At 44.0% G+C, this 19361-nt stretch overlaps 1 protein-coding gene across 1 annotated transcript in view; it reads left to right on the plus strand.

Moving 5' to 3' along the window:
• Positions 1 to 1009: 1009 nt before the first annotated feature.
• The window catches only part of LOC125722488 (uncharacterized), a 172867-nt gene continuing 154515 nt past the window's right edge, over positions 1010 to 19361 (plus strand). The window contains exon 1 of the mRNA XM_048998673.1: positions 1010 to 1105. The gene's annotated coding sequence lies outside the window, so the exon portion shown is untranslated. The remainder of the gene's footprint in view (positions 1106 to 19361) is intronic.

Consider the following 19361-nt stretch of genomic DNA (forward strand, 5'->3'; position numbering starts at 1 on the left):
TGACTTTACTTATATAGCCCACAACATGTTTATGATTCATAAATAAATCTGACCAGCAAATCGGTCTGTTAGGTTGAAGAAACTGTTATTAATCATTTTGTTATCACTCCTGTATGATCAGCAATGAATGTAAATATGTATATATATTATTTTGTTTTCCCCTAGCCTCATACTTTAGATTATATTAATAATAGCATTCCCACCTTAGCAAAACCGGAGCTTTCTCTCACCTCCCTATTCTGCATGACTCTTGCGCCTCCCACTGACTATAAATAAAGGAGTCAAGGGGAACCACCCTTTGTAACACATTCTGCTGTAGTTTGCATTGCAGAGAGTGTGGGTACCCTTGCAAGTAAAAACTATAAAGTGTGTTGTCTCAATAAAAGGTGGAGTTGGGGTGGAAACGCCGGGCGCTTTCCCCAACATAGAATTTGGTCCTTCGAGCCGGATCCGAGGAACCCCGAAGACGTCTCCAGTACGCCGAGAGAAGCGACACCGAAAACTGCCGGCAGTCACTCGAAGACGGGTGCAAGAAAGACCTGTGATGTGAATTCGTTATCAGGCCGGTGATTAGAACTGCGCTCGACGTCTGGTGATGTCTGAAGGACCTCGGTGACGGAACAGAGAGCACACTACATAGGTGAGAAACACGGCACCTAAGTGAATAGGTGGCCAAGTGAGACATACGGCACCTAAGTGAGTAGGTGGCCAAGGCATGCATGTGGTTAAGCTTAGCCGAAATTAAGCGGGAGCGAAAGTAGGCGTTGTGGGAGAGAGTGTACGGCGTTCTATGTGGATGTGTCCTTACAGGTTTTAGACTAACCTACACGATCCACCCTAAAAGCAACAACATACTGGTGACTGAAGGATAAAGGACGGGTTTCATCCCTGAAAACTAACACCGCTGCTCTAATAGTGAGCAGTAGAAGGCCGTGTTGGTGTCCTCCTGAGGTCTCATGCCAGGGACTTGCTTTTAGGATTTTTTATGTTTTGTAGTGTATTCAATAAAAGGTAACAATGGGAAAAAATCTGAGTAAACAAATCAAATTAGAGGGAGATGAGAAGTTTATGGAAGGATATAAACCAGGATCAGGACAAATAAGTAGTCAGAGATGGAGGAAAAAACATGGGTTTGAAGGAAAACTCCATACTCCAGACATATTAAAGTTACAGGGAAACTTAAAACTGGAGATGTTACAGACTACCAATAATAAAAAAGGCCAAGATAGAAAAAAGGAATACGTTTTCTCTGATGCATGGTTAGAACAGAGTAAACTAAGAGATAATAAGAGACAACAGAAAAAGAGAAATAAGGAGAAAAAACTGCAGGTGGCTTTAATCACACTAGACGAAGAAACGGCAGCAAGACCTTCTGCCCCTCCAGCTCCTCCACCGCCCCCACAAATTCCGGTGCCTGCACCGGCGCTGGTTCCAGCCACAGATAGACAAGAAGCAAGGGGGGGGGGGTGGAACCATCTCGCATGTTAACTCGAGGGTCTGATCCCTCTCTATATCCTGTAAAAGATTTGGCCACAGCTAAAGTACAATGGCATCCAAAAAATAACACAGAACAAGAGGAGGTAGAATGGCAGTGTCCCCTCGTAGAAGTGGCAAACCCAAATCGAGGGCCAAATAATGCAGGACCCGAAACTATGTTAGTATATAGACCCTGGACCGCTGAGGATAGAACAGCGGCTTTAAAAGGAATACCCCCGGTTGAAGAAGGGGTACCCGAGTTTTGGACTGCCATCCTAGAATTACAAAGTAGTTTTCATTTGAACGGCAGGGAAATGTACCGATGCCTAAGACAGTTGTTTACCCATAAATGGGGACGTGTGGCAGGCGACTTCACTGGACACGGTGCCAATAATCAGCCCTTAGCACATAACTCGCAGGAACTCATACAAGCATTACAATACCTGCGAGAGAGGATAGACACAGTCTTCGTGAGATGTGCAGATTATGGGCGAATAGCGCAGTGCAAACAAAAACATGGAGAGGAACCAGAGGATTTTATGGATAGGATGCGAGTGGTGTTCAGGGGAAATTCAGGAATTCCTCACGACGAGGAAGACGGAGGAGTGTATCAGCAACAATTAAAACGAGCTTTTGTCGCAGGCCTAAAGCCTGAATTGCGAAAATATCTCGACAAACATTGGGTACATCAGAATACTGGCTCAGTCCAACAAGCCTTAGAATATGCCCAACACGCACAGAAAGCGCAGAAACAGCAAAAGACAGATACAATATTCAGCGCCTCTGACGTGGTAGCGCTAGTGCAAACGAACCCTCGGGGACGCGGGGGATTCAGAGGTAGAGGAAGAGGAAGATTTAGAGGCCGAGGAAGATTTAGAAATAAACAAACAGGAGGGTTTTCACAGGAAACAGAGTGTTAGACATGCGGGAAACCTGGACATTTAAGCAGGGACTGCAGGTCAGGGAAGCGACCATTTAATCAAAACTCCACCGAAAATGACCAATGACCCTCCTCGGAGACCCCTGTTGCCGACACTATCCGAGGTGAAACAGAGGTCATTTTAAGGGAAGAAACGGAGGTTACCTTACAAGACCTCCTGGATGAGGAAATAGATTTGCAAGCAGTATGTCAGCTATTAGCAGAAAGGCAGTGGGGAACTTTGCCAAGTCGGAAATTAATCATAAATGGCAAAGTATACGAATGCCTGTGTGATACTGGAGCCTGTAGGACTGTCCTAACCTCCATCCATCCATCCATTTTCCAAACCGCTTATCCTACTGGGTCGCGGGTGGTCCGGAGCCTATCCCGGAAGCAATGGGCACGAGGCTGGGAACAACCCAGGATGGGGGGCCAGCCCATCGCAGGGCACACTCACACACCATTCACTCGCACATGCACACCTAAGGGCAATTTAGCAACTCCAATTAGCCTCAGCATGTTTTTGGACTGTGGGGGGAAACCGGAGTACCCGGAGGAAACCCCACGACGACATGGGGAGAACATGCAAACTCCACACACATGCGACCCGGGCGGAGATTCGAACCCGGGTCCCAGAGGTGTGAGGCAACAGTGCCAACCACTGCAGCACCATGCCGGCCCTTGTCCTAACCTCCAGTCCTCCTGAAGTCACATACTCCTCATCTGTCATAAATATAAAAACAGCAGGAGGCCAAACAGACAGTCATCAGCTAACAAACCCAGTTGCAGTAAAAGATAAGGAAACTGGGATTGAATGTCAAGCACAAGTGTTAATAAGCCCTTCTTGCCCTGTCAATCTGTTAGGCCGTGACCTTATGGTACAGATGGGCATTAGTGTAGTTGCCACAAACTCTGGCATGAAAGCAATCATAAATGAGGAAGCCTATGTTGTGCAAGGAACCGGAGCACCACAATATTACTGGTCACTGGACCTAGGGGGAACTGCACAGACACGAGAATTGTTGCGAAAAACTAGAGAAAAGCAGTCCCCTAAACAAACCCAGTTCATGCCTGACGATGCCTTACACGTCACTATGTGGTACAAAGGCACCCCAGGACCAGATTATGCCTATGACAAAACGTTTCATGCCCTCCAAGACACTTGTATCACCTTACAACATTTGTATGTTAACTCCACTACTGGCTTTTCTGCTGCCTCAGTCATCTTATCTAATAAACAACAGGCTGTGTTCAGAGGGGAAACACCACACGTATCTCTATCAAAACCACCTCAGATGCAGTGGAGGGACGTAGAGATGTTCTTACGAGATTCCATGCAAGGTTACAATGACTACCAACCCGTACCTGGCTCCTGTTGGAGCTATGACAAAAAACACAATGTGTGGCGGTTCCCTTTGGGATGGAGAGTTCAAACCACTCTCACCACACACTTGCAGGACCCAACCTGACAAATTTTTTCTGTTCTGGAGGGGGGATCATGTCCAGATCTAGATCGCCTCCCGGAAGGGTTGTGGTCGTCCTCCCCCACTGATGTAGGACTGGTAAAGGGGTTCCCACCATACAAAGTAATTGTGAAATCAGAACACCGCCCGGTAGTTAGACAATACCCATTAAAACCTGAGGCAGAGAAAGGTATAGCCCCTGTAGTGCAGGATATGTTGGCATCAGGAATATTGCGAGAGGCTCCTGAGGCCACTTGCAATACTCCTATCTTCCCTGTCCAGAAGGGACATACAGGGAAATGGCGCATGGTGCAGGATTTAAGACCAGTTAATAACATAGTGCAACACGCAGCACCAGACGTGCCCAACCCACACTTATTGCTCAACTCATTAACCCCTGATAAAAGTTACTTCTCAGTAGTTGATCTCAGTAATGCATTTTTCTCAGTACCATTGCACTCTGATTCTCAACATTTATTTGGTTTCACCTATAAGGGAAAAAAATACACATACACTAGACTCCCTCAGGGATTCTCTGAAAGTCCACATGTATATACCATGGCCCTTAGATATTCTATGAGTACCTGTAAAATACCATCCCATAGTCAAGTGCTACTGTATGTAGATGATATATTAATTGCTTCAGATACAAAACAGCATTGTAAGGAAGCCACACTGTTGGTGTTACAGCATTTATATGATACAGGACATAAAGCATCAAAACAAAAATTACAATATTGCAGGGAGGAAGTTATATATCTTGGACATAAACTCTCCCAACAAGGTCGATCATTATTAGAAACTAGAAAACAGGCAATACAAGAGGCACCAAAGCCAAAGACTAAACAGCAAATGATGTCCTTCTTAGGACTTTGTAATTATTGCAGAGAATGGCTACCTGATTATGCCGCACTCGTTCAACCTCTGCAAACCTTAATTTATGGGAAAGACATGGCCTTAAAAGATAAAATTCAGTGGACAAAAGAAGGAGAATTGGCATTCGCAAACTTAAAAATGATGCTACAAACAAATGTGATACTTGCCTTACCAGATTATCAACAACCATTTACCTTATGTGTTGATGCTAATCAAGGTTATATGAAAGCGGTATTAACACAGCCGTTCGGGACAAAGGAAAGACCACTAGCATTCTATTCTAAACGATTAGATGCAGTAGCAGCTGGTTTTCCACAATGTTTGCAAGCATGTGCAGCTGCTGCAGAAGCAGTAAAATTATCAGCAGAATTAGTGTTGTGTCACCCACTCACCCTGAAGGTGCCACATTCAGTTTCATTAGTTTTACTGCAGACGCCGCTTCTGTTCCTCACACATGCTAGACATCTGACCTTAGTCTCACTCCTGCTTTCACAGTCAAACATTACTATACAGCGATGTGGTCCTCTTAACCCTAGCACCCTTCTTCCGACAACGGAAGATGGAGAGCCACATTCGTGCAAAGCAGTTGTGGAAGAGCAAACAAAACCCAGAGCAGATATTTTACAGACCCCAATATCAGATTCAATGGTTGTTTATGTAGATGGATCAGCATCAAAAAATGATATGGGAAAAAATAAGGTCGGGTATGCTGTAGTTACGTCCACTGAAGTGTTAGAGGCCAGTGCACTCCCACCTGCTTGTTCAGCACAAGCGGCTGAACTCTATGCTGTAATTAGGGCATGCGAGCTATTCAAAAATAAGTCACTTACTATATACACTGATAGTCAATATGTGTTTGGAACTGTTCATCACCATGCAAGAGTGTGGAAAAATAGAGGTTTTAAAACATCGCAGGGAACGTCTCTAACTCACACAAACTTACTACTTAGATTATTAGATGTTGTACAATTACCGACTCCCCTTGCACTGTGCAAATGTAAAGCACACCAAACCGATGCTTCCACAATAGCTAAAGGAAACAACTTTGCAGATAAAACTGCCAAAGAAGCGGCCCTGAAACAGCCCACCTTATCAGTGGCAGACATTCTTTTCATAGATAGTGATGTGCTGTGTGATGCACAGATTCATGCTCCTAAAACAGAAATACAGAGTTGGATCAAGAGAGGAGCAATACAGCAAGGGAAAGTTTACTATATGAATGACAAGCCCATCCTACCAAAAAACTTATACAAAACAGCTGCCTTAGTGAGCCATGGAAATACTCATGTCTCAACAGGAGGGATGGTACATATTATCCAGCAATACTTTTATGCTATAAATTTTTCTGATTATGCAAAGCAATTTTGTAGAACATGCTTAATTTGCTGTAAACATAATGCACAGGGTAACATGAGACCAAAACGTGGCCAGTTCCCTGTAGCTGAGTACCCGTTTCAAGTTGTACATATGGATTTTATTGAATTATCTTGGTCACAAGGGAAGAAGTACTGTCTAGTCATTATAGACACCTTTTCTAAGTGGGTAGAAATATACCCTGTAAAGCACTGTGATGCAATGACTGTTGCAAAATGTTTGGTAGGCTATTATTTCCCTACTTATGGCATACCTCATATTATAAGATCAGACAATGGGACTCATTTTGTAAATCAGACCATGTCCCTTTGTTCACAAGCATTAGGTTTTACGCTTAAGAATCATTGTGCTTATCACCCTCAGAGTGCAGGCTTAGTGGAGAGAACTAACGGCACTATTAAAACAAGGCTCAGAAAAACAATGGAAGAGACAAAAAGGCTGTGGCCAGAATGTTTGTCTCTAGTAAAATTGTGGATGAGAATAACTCCCATTCCTGCAGGATTAACACCTTTTGAGATAGTGTACGGAAGGCCGTTTCCCCTAGCAACCGAAATGAGTGATATAGGGAAAGCGGACAGAGAAAATACATTGGCTAATTGGATGCGAAAGTTGCTATCATCACAACAAAAACATAGCCCCAGTAGTCTGCCAGTAAATTCTGTTTCTAACCAACAGGATAACTTGCAGCCAGGGGATTGGATCCTGGTCAAGGTCCTGTTGCGGAAGGAGTGGAGCACACCTCGGTGGGACGGTCCTTATCAAGTCCTCCTCACAACACCAACAGCTGTGAAAATAGCAGAACGACCTTCCTGGATACACAAAAGTCACTGTAAACCCATCAAGCCCTTATCAGAGGCCTCAGCGACAGAGTAGCAGTGGAAGTCCGCTACAAAGGCACAGTAACCAATAGGGTGCTGCTGTCTCAACCCGGTGAAGAAAACAACTGAACTGCACTCTATTAGGATGGCTCTGACGGGGTGGGGATGTGGTAAGGTGACTCTAGGGGTCATTCTTGTTGTAGGACTTGTATGGTTGTCCTTGCTCCCACTAGCTCCATTGCAACACCTACGGCGATGGACCCATGACGACTTCCATCGGCACATGGGACGATTAATCTGCGCAGTAGGGACAACATGAAGAGAGGAAAATTTGCTGTAAAAAAACTCAATTTGTTCGCCATAATATCTTGCTGACCTCCTTCCCAGGGCTTAAACTGCCCACAATGCTTTTCCACCCTCTATGCATATTTAGTATTTCCCTGATATATCAGACGCTGATATGGGCAGTACGGTATGCGCTCCGTCTGGTTAGATGTGGGCCTGCACTTTCTTAGGGGCCTGCCCCTCCTGACACAGACTCTTCCAGAATCTCATACTCCTCTCCATTTCCCATTCTTCACACTGTTTATTAGTGTATGGGAACGGGACAACCCTAACTGAAGGGTCAGGACTTGCACACAACACACACCCCTCCTGCCCTAATGAAGTGGCGGTATACTTAGCCCATTTATACCACCAATTTCCAAGTGTACGTTTTGCTAACCCATCCAGGTCTACTTCATCCTGGGCATCCTTCTAAAATTTGCTCACTCTCCTCACTCCCATATCTCCCCCCATTTCTCTCCGCTTTCGCTCACTGTAATCTGAGAGGTTATTCAGCATCAAAGGACCAGGCTGAGTCAGTGAAGTCAGTTGTCCTGTGCTCACCTGACCTGTGGTCCTGCTGTGCACCCAGACCTGAAGGGCCTGATAAATCATTAGCATCACTAACATCGTTGCTGTCAGCCGTACCAGAACCCACAGCTTCGTGTCCTGTCTGGAGTGGCTGGTCTGCTTGCGATGCTCCCTCTTGGCCCTCACTCTGCTCTGATCCTGAAACTGACTCCACCCCAAGCTGTGGAGCTCCTCTGGGAGCTCCATCAGGGCCATCTGAGTCAAGGGCAGCTGCATCCTCTGTGTAGTTTTCAGTGACTCTGTCTTTCGTGCGGTACTCTAGTGCAGTGGTTCAAATGGTACCACGTATTACTCCCTTCTACCTGCACCGCTGTTGCTGTGGCTCGTGTCACCTTGAAGGGTCCCTTTCGTCGGGGCTCGTGCCACTTTCACCGGAACACTCGCAGGTAGACTTTATCTCCGGGAAAGATGACTGGCTCCTCCTGGTCTGTGTCTTCTTTCTGTGCTTTCTCCTTTTCCTGTTTGGAAATAGTTTTGTGTATTTTGGTTAAAGTCCTCATGTACAACTTTAATTCATCCCCCAGCTGATCTAGGCTGGGTCCCTTATACGCCCCCTCAAGTCGATCCAGGCATAGGTCTCCCAGTCAGCATTTCATGCGGAGACAAATGCATCACCTGTGCGTTTCCATCCGATATGCCATCAAGGCTGTTGACAGGGCATCCACCCAGTTCATTTTCATGGTGGTGCAAATCTTATTCAGCTTCTGCTTAAGTGTGCCATTCACTCTCTCCACCATACCCTGCAACTGAGGGTGATACACACATGCCAACTTTTGTTTTATTCTCAGCTGTTAAACCACTAACTTTTAACTTTCCCCACAAAGGCAGCTCCATTATCAGAGCTTATTTCAGTTGGGATCCCAAACCTCGGACTCTCTGATCAGGAATTTCACCACTGTCATCGCCCCCATGTCCTTGGACGGTATTGTCTCCACCCATCTGCTGAACCTGTCCACAATCACAAGCATATATCGCTTTCCATATGCTGTTTTTCCCATGTCCACATAGTCCACCACAAGTGACTGAACGGTCCCTCAGGCACTGGAATGTGCCCTACTGGGGCCGTGATTGCTTTGCGTACATTGTTCTTAATGCACACCTCATATTCACATTCTGACAACCTTGCATCCATCATTGCTTGCAGCTTGTTGTGTAATTTTCCTTAACTCCTCCCCCCGTGCGCAATGGTCAAGACCATGCGCATCCGTTATCAAAATATTCACCAGAGACAGAGGTGCAGCCAAAAGTCCCTCATGGTTGCGATACAGACCATTAGCATCCTTAGAGGCCCCCCTTTTTAGCCACACTGAGGCCTCATAGGGGCCCGCCCGCTCCTGCAGGGCCACCAGATCAGAAACCTGCTCTGTAGTCACCATAGGTAAAAGATCAGCAGTACTCACCTGCGCAGCCGCCCTGGCTGCCGCATCAGAGGCTGCATTTCCTTGAATAACAAAATCACGACCTTTGCGGTGGGCCTGACACTTAACAATAGCCAAACGCTTGGGACGCATCATTGTGTGTAGCAACTCCAAAATCTGATTATAATGCTGAATGGGGGAGCCGTCACTTTTGCGAAAGCCCCTTTGCTTCCAGACTGCTCCAAAGAGATGGCATACACCGTGTGCGTATGCAGAGTCTGTGTAGATAGTAACTGTCTTATGTTGTCCTCGCCGGCACGCTGTAGTCAAAGCCTTTATCTCCACTAATTGAGCGGAACAGGGTTGTGCCACTGGCTCTGAAACGAGAGTGTGAAAATCATCACCCTGTGCCTGGACTACAGCAAACCCAGCCTTCAAGGCATCCCCATCTCTCCAACATGAGCCATCCACAAACAAAACCATCTCGCTATTTTCAGTGGGAGAGCTCTCCAAGTCTGCTCTCAGTTTAGTGTAAACCAAAGACTCTGCCACACACTCATGTGGCTGCCCCTCATCCTCCAGGGGAATGCTGTCTGCAGGGTTTACTGTAGTGGAGCGCTTTATTGTCACATCCGGGTAAGTGAGAAATGCAAAGTACGCTAGCTGCCTTGCTGGGGTCAACACAAATTTGCCTTTGTCAATAAGGTCCACCATCTTATGTGAAGTATAAAGTGTTTTTGCATTCTAGCTGTGTTACAGTATGTAACACAGCCTTCAACTTTTTTCCCCACACAATGCAGGACATGCAGGGGTGCCAAACAAAACAGTGGAGCTGCAGTGTAGCCAATTATTTCTTTCAGTAGTTTTAAAATCATTTCTGAGGCTGTGTGTTAGAGATGGAGGTGAGCAACACTGAGGCATCTCAGGGAACCATGTTGCCCATATTAAAAAACACACACGCATGCAACTCAGGCAATCCAGCATTTCTTATTTCAGTTATATATGACACTGCATGGGGGCGGCATGGTGGTGTAGTGGTTAGCACTGTTGCCTCACACCTCTGGGACCCGGGTTCGTGTCTCCGCCTGGATCACATGTGTGCGGAGTTTGCATGTTCTCCCCATGTCGTCGTGGGGTTTCCTCCAGGTACTCCGGTTTCCCCCCACAGTCCAAAAACATGCTGAGACTAATTGGAGTCGCTAAATTAACCATAGGTGTGCATGTGTGAGTGAGCCCTGTGATGGGCTGGCCCCCCATCCTGGGTTGTTCCCTGCCTCCGGACCCCCCGTGACCCAATAGGATAAGCGGTTTGAAAAATGGATAGATGACACTGCATGTTTTTGTTTTACATGTTCACTACAAGTCAGTGTTTTTTTCATTGTATGATTAATGCCACATTCATACCAAAAAACACACTAGACATACTGTACAAGGCAATCAAGGGAAAAACCTTCTCAGAATACAAAGTGAATGTATCAACCGAAGAAGGATGTTTCCTTTTCAGAATATTCATTTTTTTACCATGTGGAACCACTGTCCATGATTCAATTGAGTGCATTCAAAGAATGATACATCAAGACTAATAGTGACAAAATATTCATTTAATATGCATTGTACATGAATGTAGGACTTAGATGTTGATGAATTTCTCATCAGTGAAGGGCATATACACTCAGGGAAAAAAAAGTTGAAAACCCAGAACTATCCAATTTAGATGTAATTTGGTACACGTGCAGACCAGTGATGGATATGTAAATGATTAGAATTGCAAGGAGTTGGCATGTTTAATTACCAGACACAGGATGCCTCGTAGTCACATTAGCCAGTTAACAGCACTTGACGGAGTTTGATAGGGTTGCATTGCGGGTTTGCATGAAGCCAGGTGGTCATATGGTGCAACTGCATGTGGGCCATGCGGATATCAGTCGCCTGATATTGAAACCAATGGGCACGTGAGGCATCCACACACGTCGTGAAGTTTCTGGTCATCCAAGACAGACCACGCCAAGGAAGGATCGTTGGATTGTGCTCCAAGCATCACAGATCCCCATGACACCTGCGCCTGATATATGGACACAGCTACTGGACTCTCTACAACACCCTATATCATCGTGTCGCGATGACTGGCATCAGCTGGACTACGGGTTCACCGTCCCATGCATAGGCTGCCGTTCACAATAGCACAGAAACGGTTGCGTTTGGAGTGGTGTAGTCACTGGGAGGCATGGACTGATGACGACTGGCGTCCTACCATGTTCAGCGATACATCTCAGTTCTGCAGTACCACAGATGACCGTCGTGTGCGTATGGTGGCGCCGCAGGGAGAAGAGCAATCCTGCCAACACTGTGGAGTGACACACCACACTCTGACGGCACAGTGGTACACCAGTGACATCCTAGTGGTATCCGGGCCCAGGGGTGTGCTATACCCTACTGACATGGGACCAGCAGTGTGGCCATACCGCCAACTCCGTTTGATCTGATATTATAATCATCGAGATACTGTCACATGCCCTTTCATCACATGCAGATTTCATTTTCACAACTTAGTCTGTTGTGCTTCACTTTTTTGCCACCGAGTTTGTGTTCTGACACCAAGTTGATGGGAATTGATTATTTGAGCGTCATCTAAAGAGCTTATATTACTTTAGATGGTATTTAGACTCACATGGTATTTTGAAAAGATTCCCATATGCGCTGATTAGCTGGGGTTGATCCGAGCAGCTGTGCACTTTTCTCCTGTAACACAAAAGTTTGCTTTTAGGACAGAAAACAAGGTTAAGACCATATTATGTGGTTTACATCTATCAAAATAAAACCAAAGTCACTGTTACCAAAAGAGTAACCATGTGTTGTCAAATTCCCTAACATTTTGCTTCATCTTACTTTGGATGTCCATGGTTAGGAGAGAAGCAGAAATCTGCTCAACCATTAGAAAGACTTTACTCGATACAGGGAGTGAGATCTTGTTGCAGGTGACAAGGCAGGATAGAGTGTATTTAGAAAAATAATGAAGAGGGAATGTGAGTGTGAGCTATTGTGGCATCTGTGTATAACCCAATATGGCGGCATCCTTCTGAATGTAAACAACATAGCCAGCTTAATTAGCTTAGTCAAGTGTAATTGAACTAAGAAAAACTTAGCAATATACGTTCCCTGCTTGGTGTGATAAATACAGCAGCAGCTGCTGGTGGACGGGCTACAAACAGACATCAAGAAGAAATCCCACCTCACAACCATTTACTGTACCAAACCCCTTAATGTAACTTGTAAAGATGTAGGTATTGGAGTATTCACATATTCATTTGCAGTGTCCACTTCCTGTCCAGTAAATTTGGCAGGACGAAATTTGAATAACCTAGGCCTGACTCGTGTATGCGGCTGAAGGAGTAAAGGTAGAATGGGTGGAGAATCCTGGGCTGAGCTGCATGGTGGCCTGGGGGACAATCATGAAAACACAGACCCTGTGATATCCTCAAAACCCACAACTAAAAGGGGAGTCAGGAACCACTTGACCCGTTAAGCCACATGGTGGCCTTATGAGCAGGCAAACACACTATGGGCTAAGGGGTACAAGACAGAGGAGAGAATAGGATGGCCAGTGACATGTGAACAGGACAAGGCAGGGATGGATTCTGACACAGGTGCCATACTACTTTGTTTAAATATGCCCAAGTGCTCAGAATGTTTTAGTGCAAGTCTTAGACAATGGTATCTCTGAATGAGGCAGCAGTTTGGTTCCTCCTGAAGGCCCTATAACTGTCCTGAGAAGTTGTTTGTATGCACTTGCTGCCTTGACACTTGCTGATGTGCGTGTGCTCTGCTTGAGCAGTAAAGGGGAGATCACATGCAGAGATGATTTTCTGTAGCTTCTCAGTCCGAGTAAAAATAAAATCTTCTCGTTATATAGGAACCAAGTCTCTGGCTGGAAATTTCTACAACAGAGCCATTTAGTCATTTATAGAAATATACAGAGCCAATGAAGGAACCAGATGTCACAGCACAGTAACACAGGTCACTGTCCGTGGAACTGAATGAATAGGATAACCGGCCAATGTGTTTGTGTGCTTACACTGATTATATGTCAGGGGGGAAAATATTTATATCATTGAGGGGAAAAATGTAAAAATATATACAGTAAGGACAATATAATCGTAATTTAATGTATCCCTTCTGCTCTTTAAAAAGCACAATGTCTGACTGACAAATATGTCTATTATTAGCACATTTTAATAATTTAATTAATATTAAGCAGTACACCTATTTCCTGTAATCACTCTGCGTTAAAGCAATTTTTAAAACTAGCTGTGAACTGGATGCTGTTCTGACTGTTGTTGCCATGGTGCCTTATTTACTTTCAAATCGCATTGTCCACAACCTGATCAAAGGACCAAACTTTAAAATCAGTGCAGGGTAGTGTCGCAAGTAGTGATGCTTAGGCTTTAACCTATGTCCTGGAAAGAAAGAAAATCTACAAGCAAGATATTCTTGGATAAGAACGTCAAGGTATGCAACCTCTGGCAATAAAATTTTCTGTGCACAAATCAGCTCCACAATGTCTTTTAGCTGAAGGGTCAACTGCCAATCATCATCTGTGGGCTCTTTCACCTTGTCACACATGATCACAGGAAGAAGTCTTAGAAAATTCCAGTTCTGAACAGCCTGACCATAAAGCTTTACTCCATTGGAGTTTACTGCACATGGCTTACTCAACACATCAGAGCCACTGTACTTAAATTTCTTAATGCGTCTATTCAGAATTGAATAAGTGAACCACTTTTTCTGCTTGATGAAGTACTTCAGGTAAAGGGCTAAATCATAGGAAAGGATACCCTCAAAAATGTCATGGCCTAAACAAGGTGGCAGGCCAGGCATACAAACATCGAAGTAATTCAATGAATTAAAACTCAGATATTATACCTTCAACGTTTTGTTGTTCCTCAGACTGTAAAATGCATTTGGATCTGTTTGAAAATCTGTTCGGGTTGTCCGGCAATACCTGCAGAAATATTCAGAAAAACTAAAATTTTCTGTAAATCCACCGATATTATGAGACCCCAAATTGTCCCCTGCAATGCACAAAACAGTCCCTTTAACTTTTTCCTCTGCCACCGTTATTCCATTGTCTTCCAGGTCTTTTAAGTCTGCAATGAGCCTTGAGAAAACTTTGTCATGGCCAAAGTGTTTGAAGTCTTTTTCCTGACACAGCATTACAAGTGACATGTGGTCTGTACTTGATGAGGTGGTAAATTAGCCAGAGACAAATATACAGCTACTACTTTGTGCTGCTTTTTGCTGAACCTAATGGGTTCACCGCCTCAAAAGAATCTTGATATAGAATTAGTTTTAGACATGATGGGTTTTGAGAAAAGAACTCATTGTTTTTATATACCTGACCATCACTGACATCACAAAGCACATCAGTGTATGGTACGTATGTACCCTGTGCAGCACAATTCTGCCATAAGTCTGACTCCAGTAAATGTCTCAAAGTGTCTTTCAATGGAACATAGTAGGCAAACCTCTGTGACCTTGTTTCATCCCTTCCTAAGTACAACTTTACAGGTTCTGTGTATCTAAACATCTGTTTAAAAGCCCTAGTTCTTGAAAAATTGGTTCTCATTGGTCCTTCATGACTAATGGTGAAAAGGTCAGATTCCTTCACAACATCACATATACTACCAATAACCTCATCTGTTAATTCAGTTAAGTCACTTTTCAGGAATGCACTTAATTTATTCAAAGTATATGTCTGTCCTAGTTCATGTATGCTTAGCATCTCTTCAATAATATTTTGTATAGTTGATGCTGGCAGAAGAAACTGCCCATGTAATTTCAAGTAGAAAAGAGAAATATTTCTAAGAAAAAGGTCACTGAAATTTTCTGTAAGATGGACTTCACCTTCATCAGTCTCACTAAATCTCTCTGTAGGGCCTGTAACTAACGGTTCAGTTTCAAGAAACTGAGAAACTGTCTCCTTATAAAGATCTCTTATACTGTCCACAGAACATTGTCTGTGTTTCCTGGACATGTAGGCTGTAAACGACGATCTCACAGTGAACGTATGGTCGCATCCTGTCACCGGACATGTCACAACACGTCCTTCGGCTATATGTTCCTTTAAGTGAGCTGTTAGTGATCTGACATCGCGACATTGGCGCTGGCACATAGACATATTACACGTAAACACCGTAAGGGCATTTGTAGTATCAATATATGAATCTGTGTTATGTTTACGGTAAAAATGAGCCTTAAATTCCCCATATGAACGAAACGTATTGTGGCAATCTGTAGCGCCACACTTGAACACGCATCGTGGTTCATGACGGTGAAGTTTGACATGTAAAACATGTTCCCTAAGGGTTTGCACTGATGTTCCACAGAAATAACAACTAAACATTGTAACTGCGTGAACAAACACGCACTCTATTGCTGTTTTAAACACCTAAATGCTGTTTCACATCCCGCTTGCAAATCTAAGTTTTACATGTGCTGCCAAGATACGTTCATGCGCCGTCAACACGGTACATGCTACTCGTGTTTAAAACCACACACTGCTTAACACTGCTTAAAACGATTTAATTTAACTTACCAATTTGCCCAGACACATTTATTTTATTTTATATTCCCACTAGTTTGTAGATTTTTTTTAAATGTTATGTTTGTTATTGGGTGCTTTCCACTTCATGTACCCACATACAGCGCTGGCTTAAAGCAATACATTCTGGTCCTGACGCAATGCATTGTGGTTAGATTTTTATCGTCCGCTGCATTATGTCACCATGTCACGTCGTACAAAAACCTCGCGAGAGCAAGACAGATCATCCTGCACCTCTTAAGTGTCATGTAGTTTTGCCTGAAACGCAAAAATAAAACAAAGCAATTAAAGCCGATCAGTGGCTCAAATTCTGCTGTAGCGATTGAAGAACTTTTGTCGGAAGTTGGATTCGAACCCACGCCTTACTTCGGAGAACAGAATACCCCTTACTTTGAAAGGCCATTTTCGCTGCGCAGGAGGCTTTAGACCGCTCGGCCATGGGGCAGTTTCCAGTTGAACCCTAAGGAGTAGGTTAAGTCCAGCCTTGGCTTCCAAGCTGACGTTTTTCTACATATGTGCTTGTGTATCATGGACAGTAAGAGGGGGCAGGCAAGGAGAGAATTTCTCTCTTTGGGGATCAATAGAGTGTTGTTATTATAACGTCTAAAACGTATGATGGTCTGTCGATAAATCAATAACAATATCAATGAAGTCAATGTTTATCTAAAGGAATCAGAATTCAGGAAAAGCCAGGGGCCGGACCGAGTGTAGGGGGCGTGGCCAGAGACAGCCTGCTGACTGTTCCAAATCATGGGTGCATGTTACAAGTCCGGAACATATTTTAACTTAGTACTAACTTAGCATCATATTTGATCTGATTCGACTGAATATCCCAGGTTTCCATCTCTCATGCATCTGGTGTGACGTGTTTTCAGACTCTCAGGCTGGCGCAAAGAAATCTTACGGGAATTGAACGTCTCACTCCGGTCAGCTGACCAAAGTTGGTAACCTTGGTATTGTGTGTAGGAGATTCGGTATAACTATAATTTCGTTCTCCATTTACATGCCCGTAGTGTCTTTAAGTGTTATGTAGTTTTGCCTGAAACGCAAAAATAAAACATAAGCAATTAAAGCCGATCAGTGGCTCAAATTCTGCTGTAGCGATTGAAGAACTTTTGTCGGAAGTTGGATTCGAACCCACGCCTTACTTCGGAGAACAGAATACCCCTTACTTTGAAAGGCCATTTTCGCTGCGCAGGAGGCTTTAGACCGCTCGGCCATGGGGCAGTTTCCAGTTGAACCCTAAAGAGTAGGTTAAGTCCAGCCTTGGCTTCCAAGCTGACGTTTTTCTACATATGTGCTTGTGTATCATGGACAGTAAGAGGGGGCAGGCAAGGAGAGAATTTCTCTCTTTGGGGATCAATAGAGTGTTGTTATTATAACGTCTAAAACGTATGATGGTCTGTCGATAAATCAATAACAATATCAATGAAGTCAATGTTTATCTAAAGGAATCAGAATTCAGGAAAAGCCAGGGGCCGGACCGAGTGTAGGGGGCGTGGCCAGAGACAGCCTGCTGACTGTTCCAAATCATGGGTGCATGTTACAAGTCCGGAACATATTTTAACTTAGTACTAACTTAGCATCATATTTGATCTGATTCGACTGAATATCCCAGGTTTCCATCTCTCATGCATCTGGTGTGACGTGTTTTCAGACTCTCAGGCTGGCGCAAAGAAATCTTACGGGAATTGAACGTCTCACTCCGGTCAGCTGACCAAAGTTGGTAACCTTGGTATTGTGTGTAGGAGATTCGGTATAACTATAATTTCGTTCTCCATTTACATGCCCGTAGTGTCTTTAACCGGCTGCACAAACTGGATCCGCCTCCATTACGACACAACTTTGCCCTTATTGGCTTAAGAATTTAGTCACATACATGACGTATATCTGCTATTTCTCCCGAGAAGCAGGTAAAGCAGTGGTAACTGCTTTGTAGTTAATTTACCTGGTAAAATTAAGTTTAAATAAATGATATAAATACTGTAATAGTACTCGTGAGCTTTGTTTATTTGTTATTAGTTACTGTAATGTTGCGCTGCTTTATTTGTTTAATCGTCTAGTCTGTGGAGACATTCAAGTTAATCAAATAAGAATTGCACTGTACACTGTACATGACCATAAAAACTTTGTATCCTTGAAATAAATGTTTTTGATCTTTTCCTTGGCAGTTATCTTTTTACACAGGGCCTCTATGTACACGATAGTTTTTTTTTTCACGACTAACAGTATGGATCAGGAGTTGGTTATTGTAAAAGAAGTAATGTGCATGCAGGTGATATTTGTATAGATTTATCCACACCCTTGTAGCAGTGCTGCCATTGCAGTCAGATCTCGCAAACTAGGAGTATTAGTTGTCTTTATTTCTCTTTATTTCTTGACGCCAACCCTCTCCATTAATCCGGGCTTGGGACTGGCACCTACCTGAGCTGGCTTGCTCCCTTAAGTGGCTGGGTTAGGCTAAACTATATATATATATTTACCAAGACTACAATAAAACATCTCGAAATGTGTAGTCTAGCAAAACGCAGTTTAAAGAAGGTAGCCTACCTGGCGAAATTGCAAACAAATTAAGGGCGTTAGGCAGCCTTTCCAAACCGCTTATCCTACTGGATCGCGGGGGGTCTGGAGCCTATCCCGGAAGCAATGGGCACGAGACAGGGAACAACCCAGGATGGCGGGCCAGCCCATCGCAGGGCACACTCACACACTATTCACTCACGCATACACTCCTATGGGCAATTTAGCAACTCCAATTAGCCTCAGCATGTTTTTGGACTGTGGGGGAAACCAGAGTACCCGGAGGAAACCCCACGATGACATGGGTAGAACATGCAAACTCCACACACATGTGACCCAGGTGGAGACTCGAACCCGGGCCCTAGAGGTGTGAGGCAACAGTGCTAACCACTGCACCACCATGCTGCCCCCTAAATGGAAAACCATTAAATACAAAAGGAAAACAAAAGTGCTGTAAGACTGTATACTTATGTGTATGTTAGTAAAGGCTGTAGCTGACACAACGGACCCCACTAATTAGAAAGGGGTAATTGTACACATGTGGCATCCAGTATGTTCTTCTATAACAGTTTTTAAAAAAAAAAAAAAACTCACATTACACAAATTGGCACTATCAAAACGAGGATTATGGGGAAAATGGGGACTGTGATGGAGATTACATACACGTAGGCATGGTATTTAGTTTTTTTTAATCTGGTCACCTTCCAGAGTAATTGTAAACTAAAACCATCTTCACCCTATTTGATTCTTTATAAATGGACAATCAGTCGTGCAGTAAATGGGGGTATAGAGAGACACAGAGCTTGTCTAACAAGAAACCCTGGGAAGCTAACATTAATAGGGTGGGTATGGATAGCAAAACCATTGATACAGATTACAGATTTATATCTCACCTGAACCCTGGCGGGCTCCGTGCCAATAGGGGTTGGGATTAGGGTTAGTTAACTTAAGTAGTAATATTGATGTGTATATTCTCCTATTCTCCAGTCAGTGAATCGTGAAACGTAATGTTAATATGTTTCTATACCTATATGTTCTGCTTAA

Source organism: Brienomyrus brachyistius, unplaced genomic scaffold (assembly GCF_023856365.1).
Source record: "Brienomyrus brachyistius isolate T26 unplaced genomic scaffold, BBRACH_0.4 scaffold39, whole genome shotgun sequence".
NCBI classification, from domain to species: domain Eukaryota; kingdom Metazoa; phylum Chordata; class Actinopteri; order Osteoglossiformes; family Mormyridae; genus Brienomyrus; species Brienomyrus brachyistius.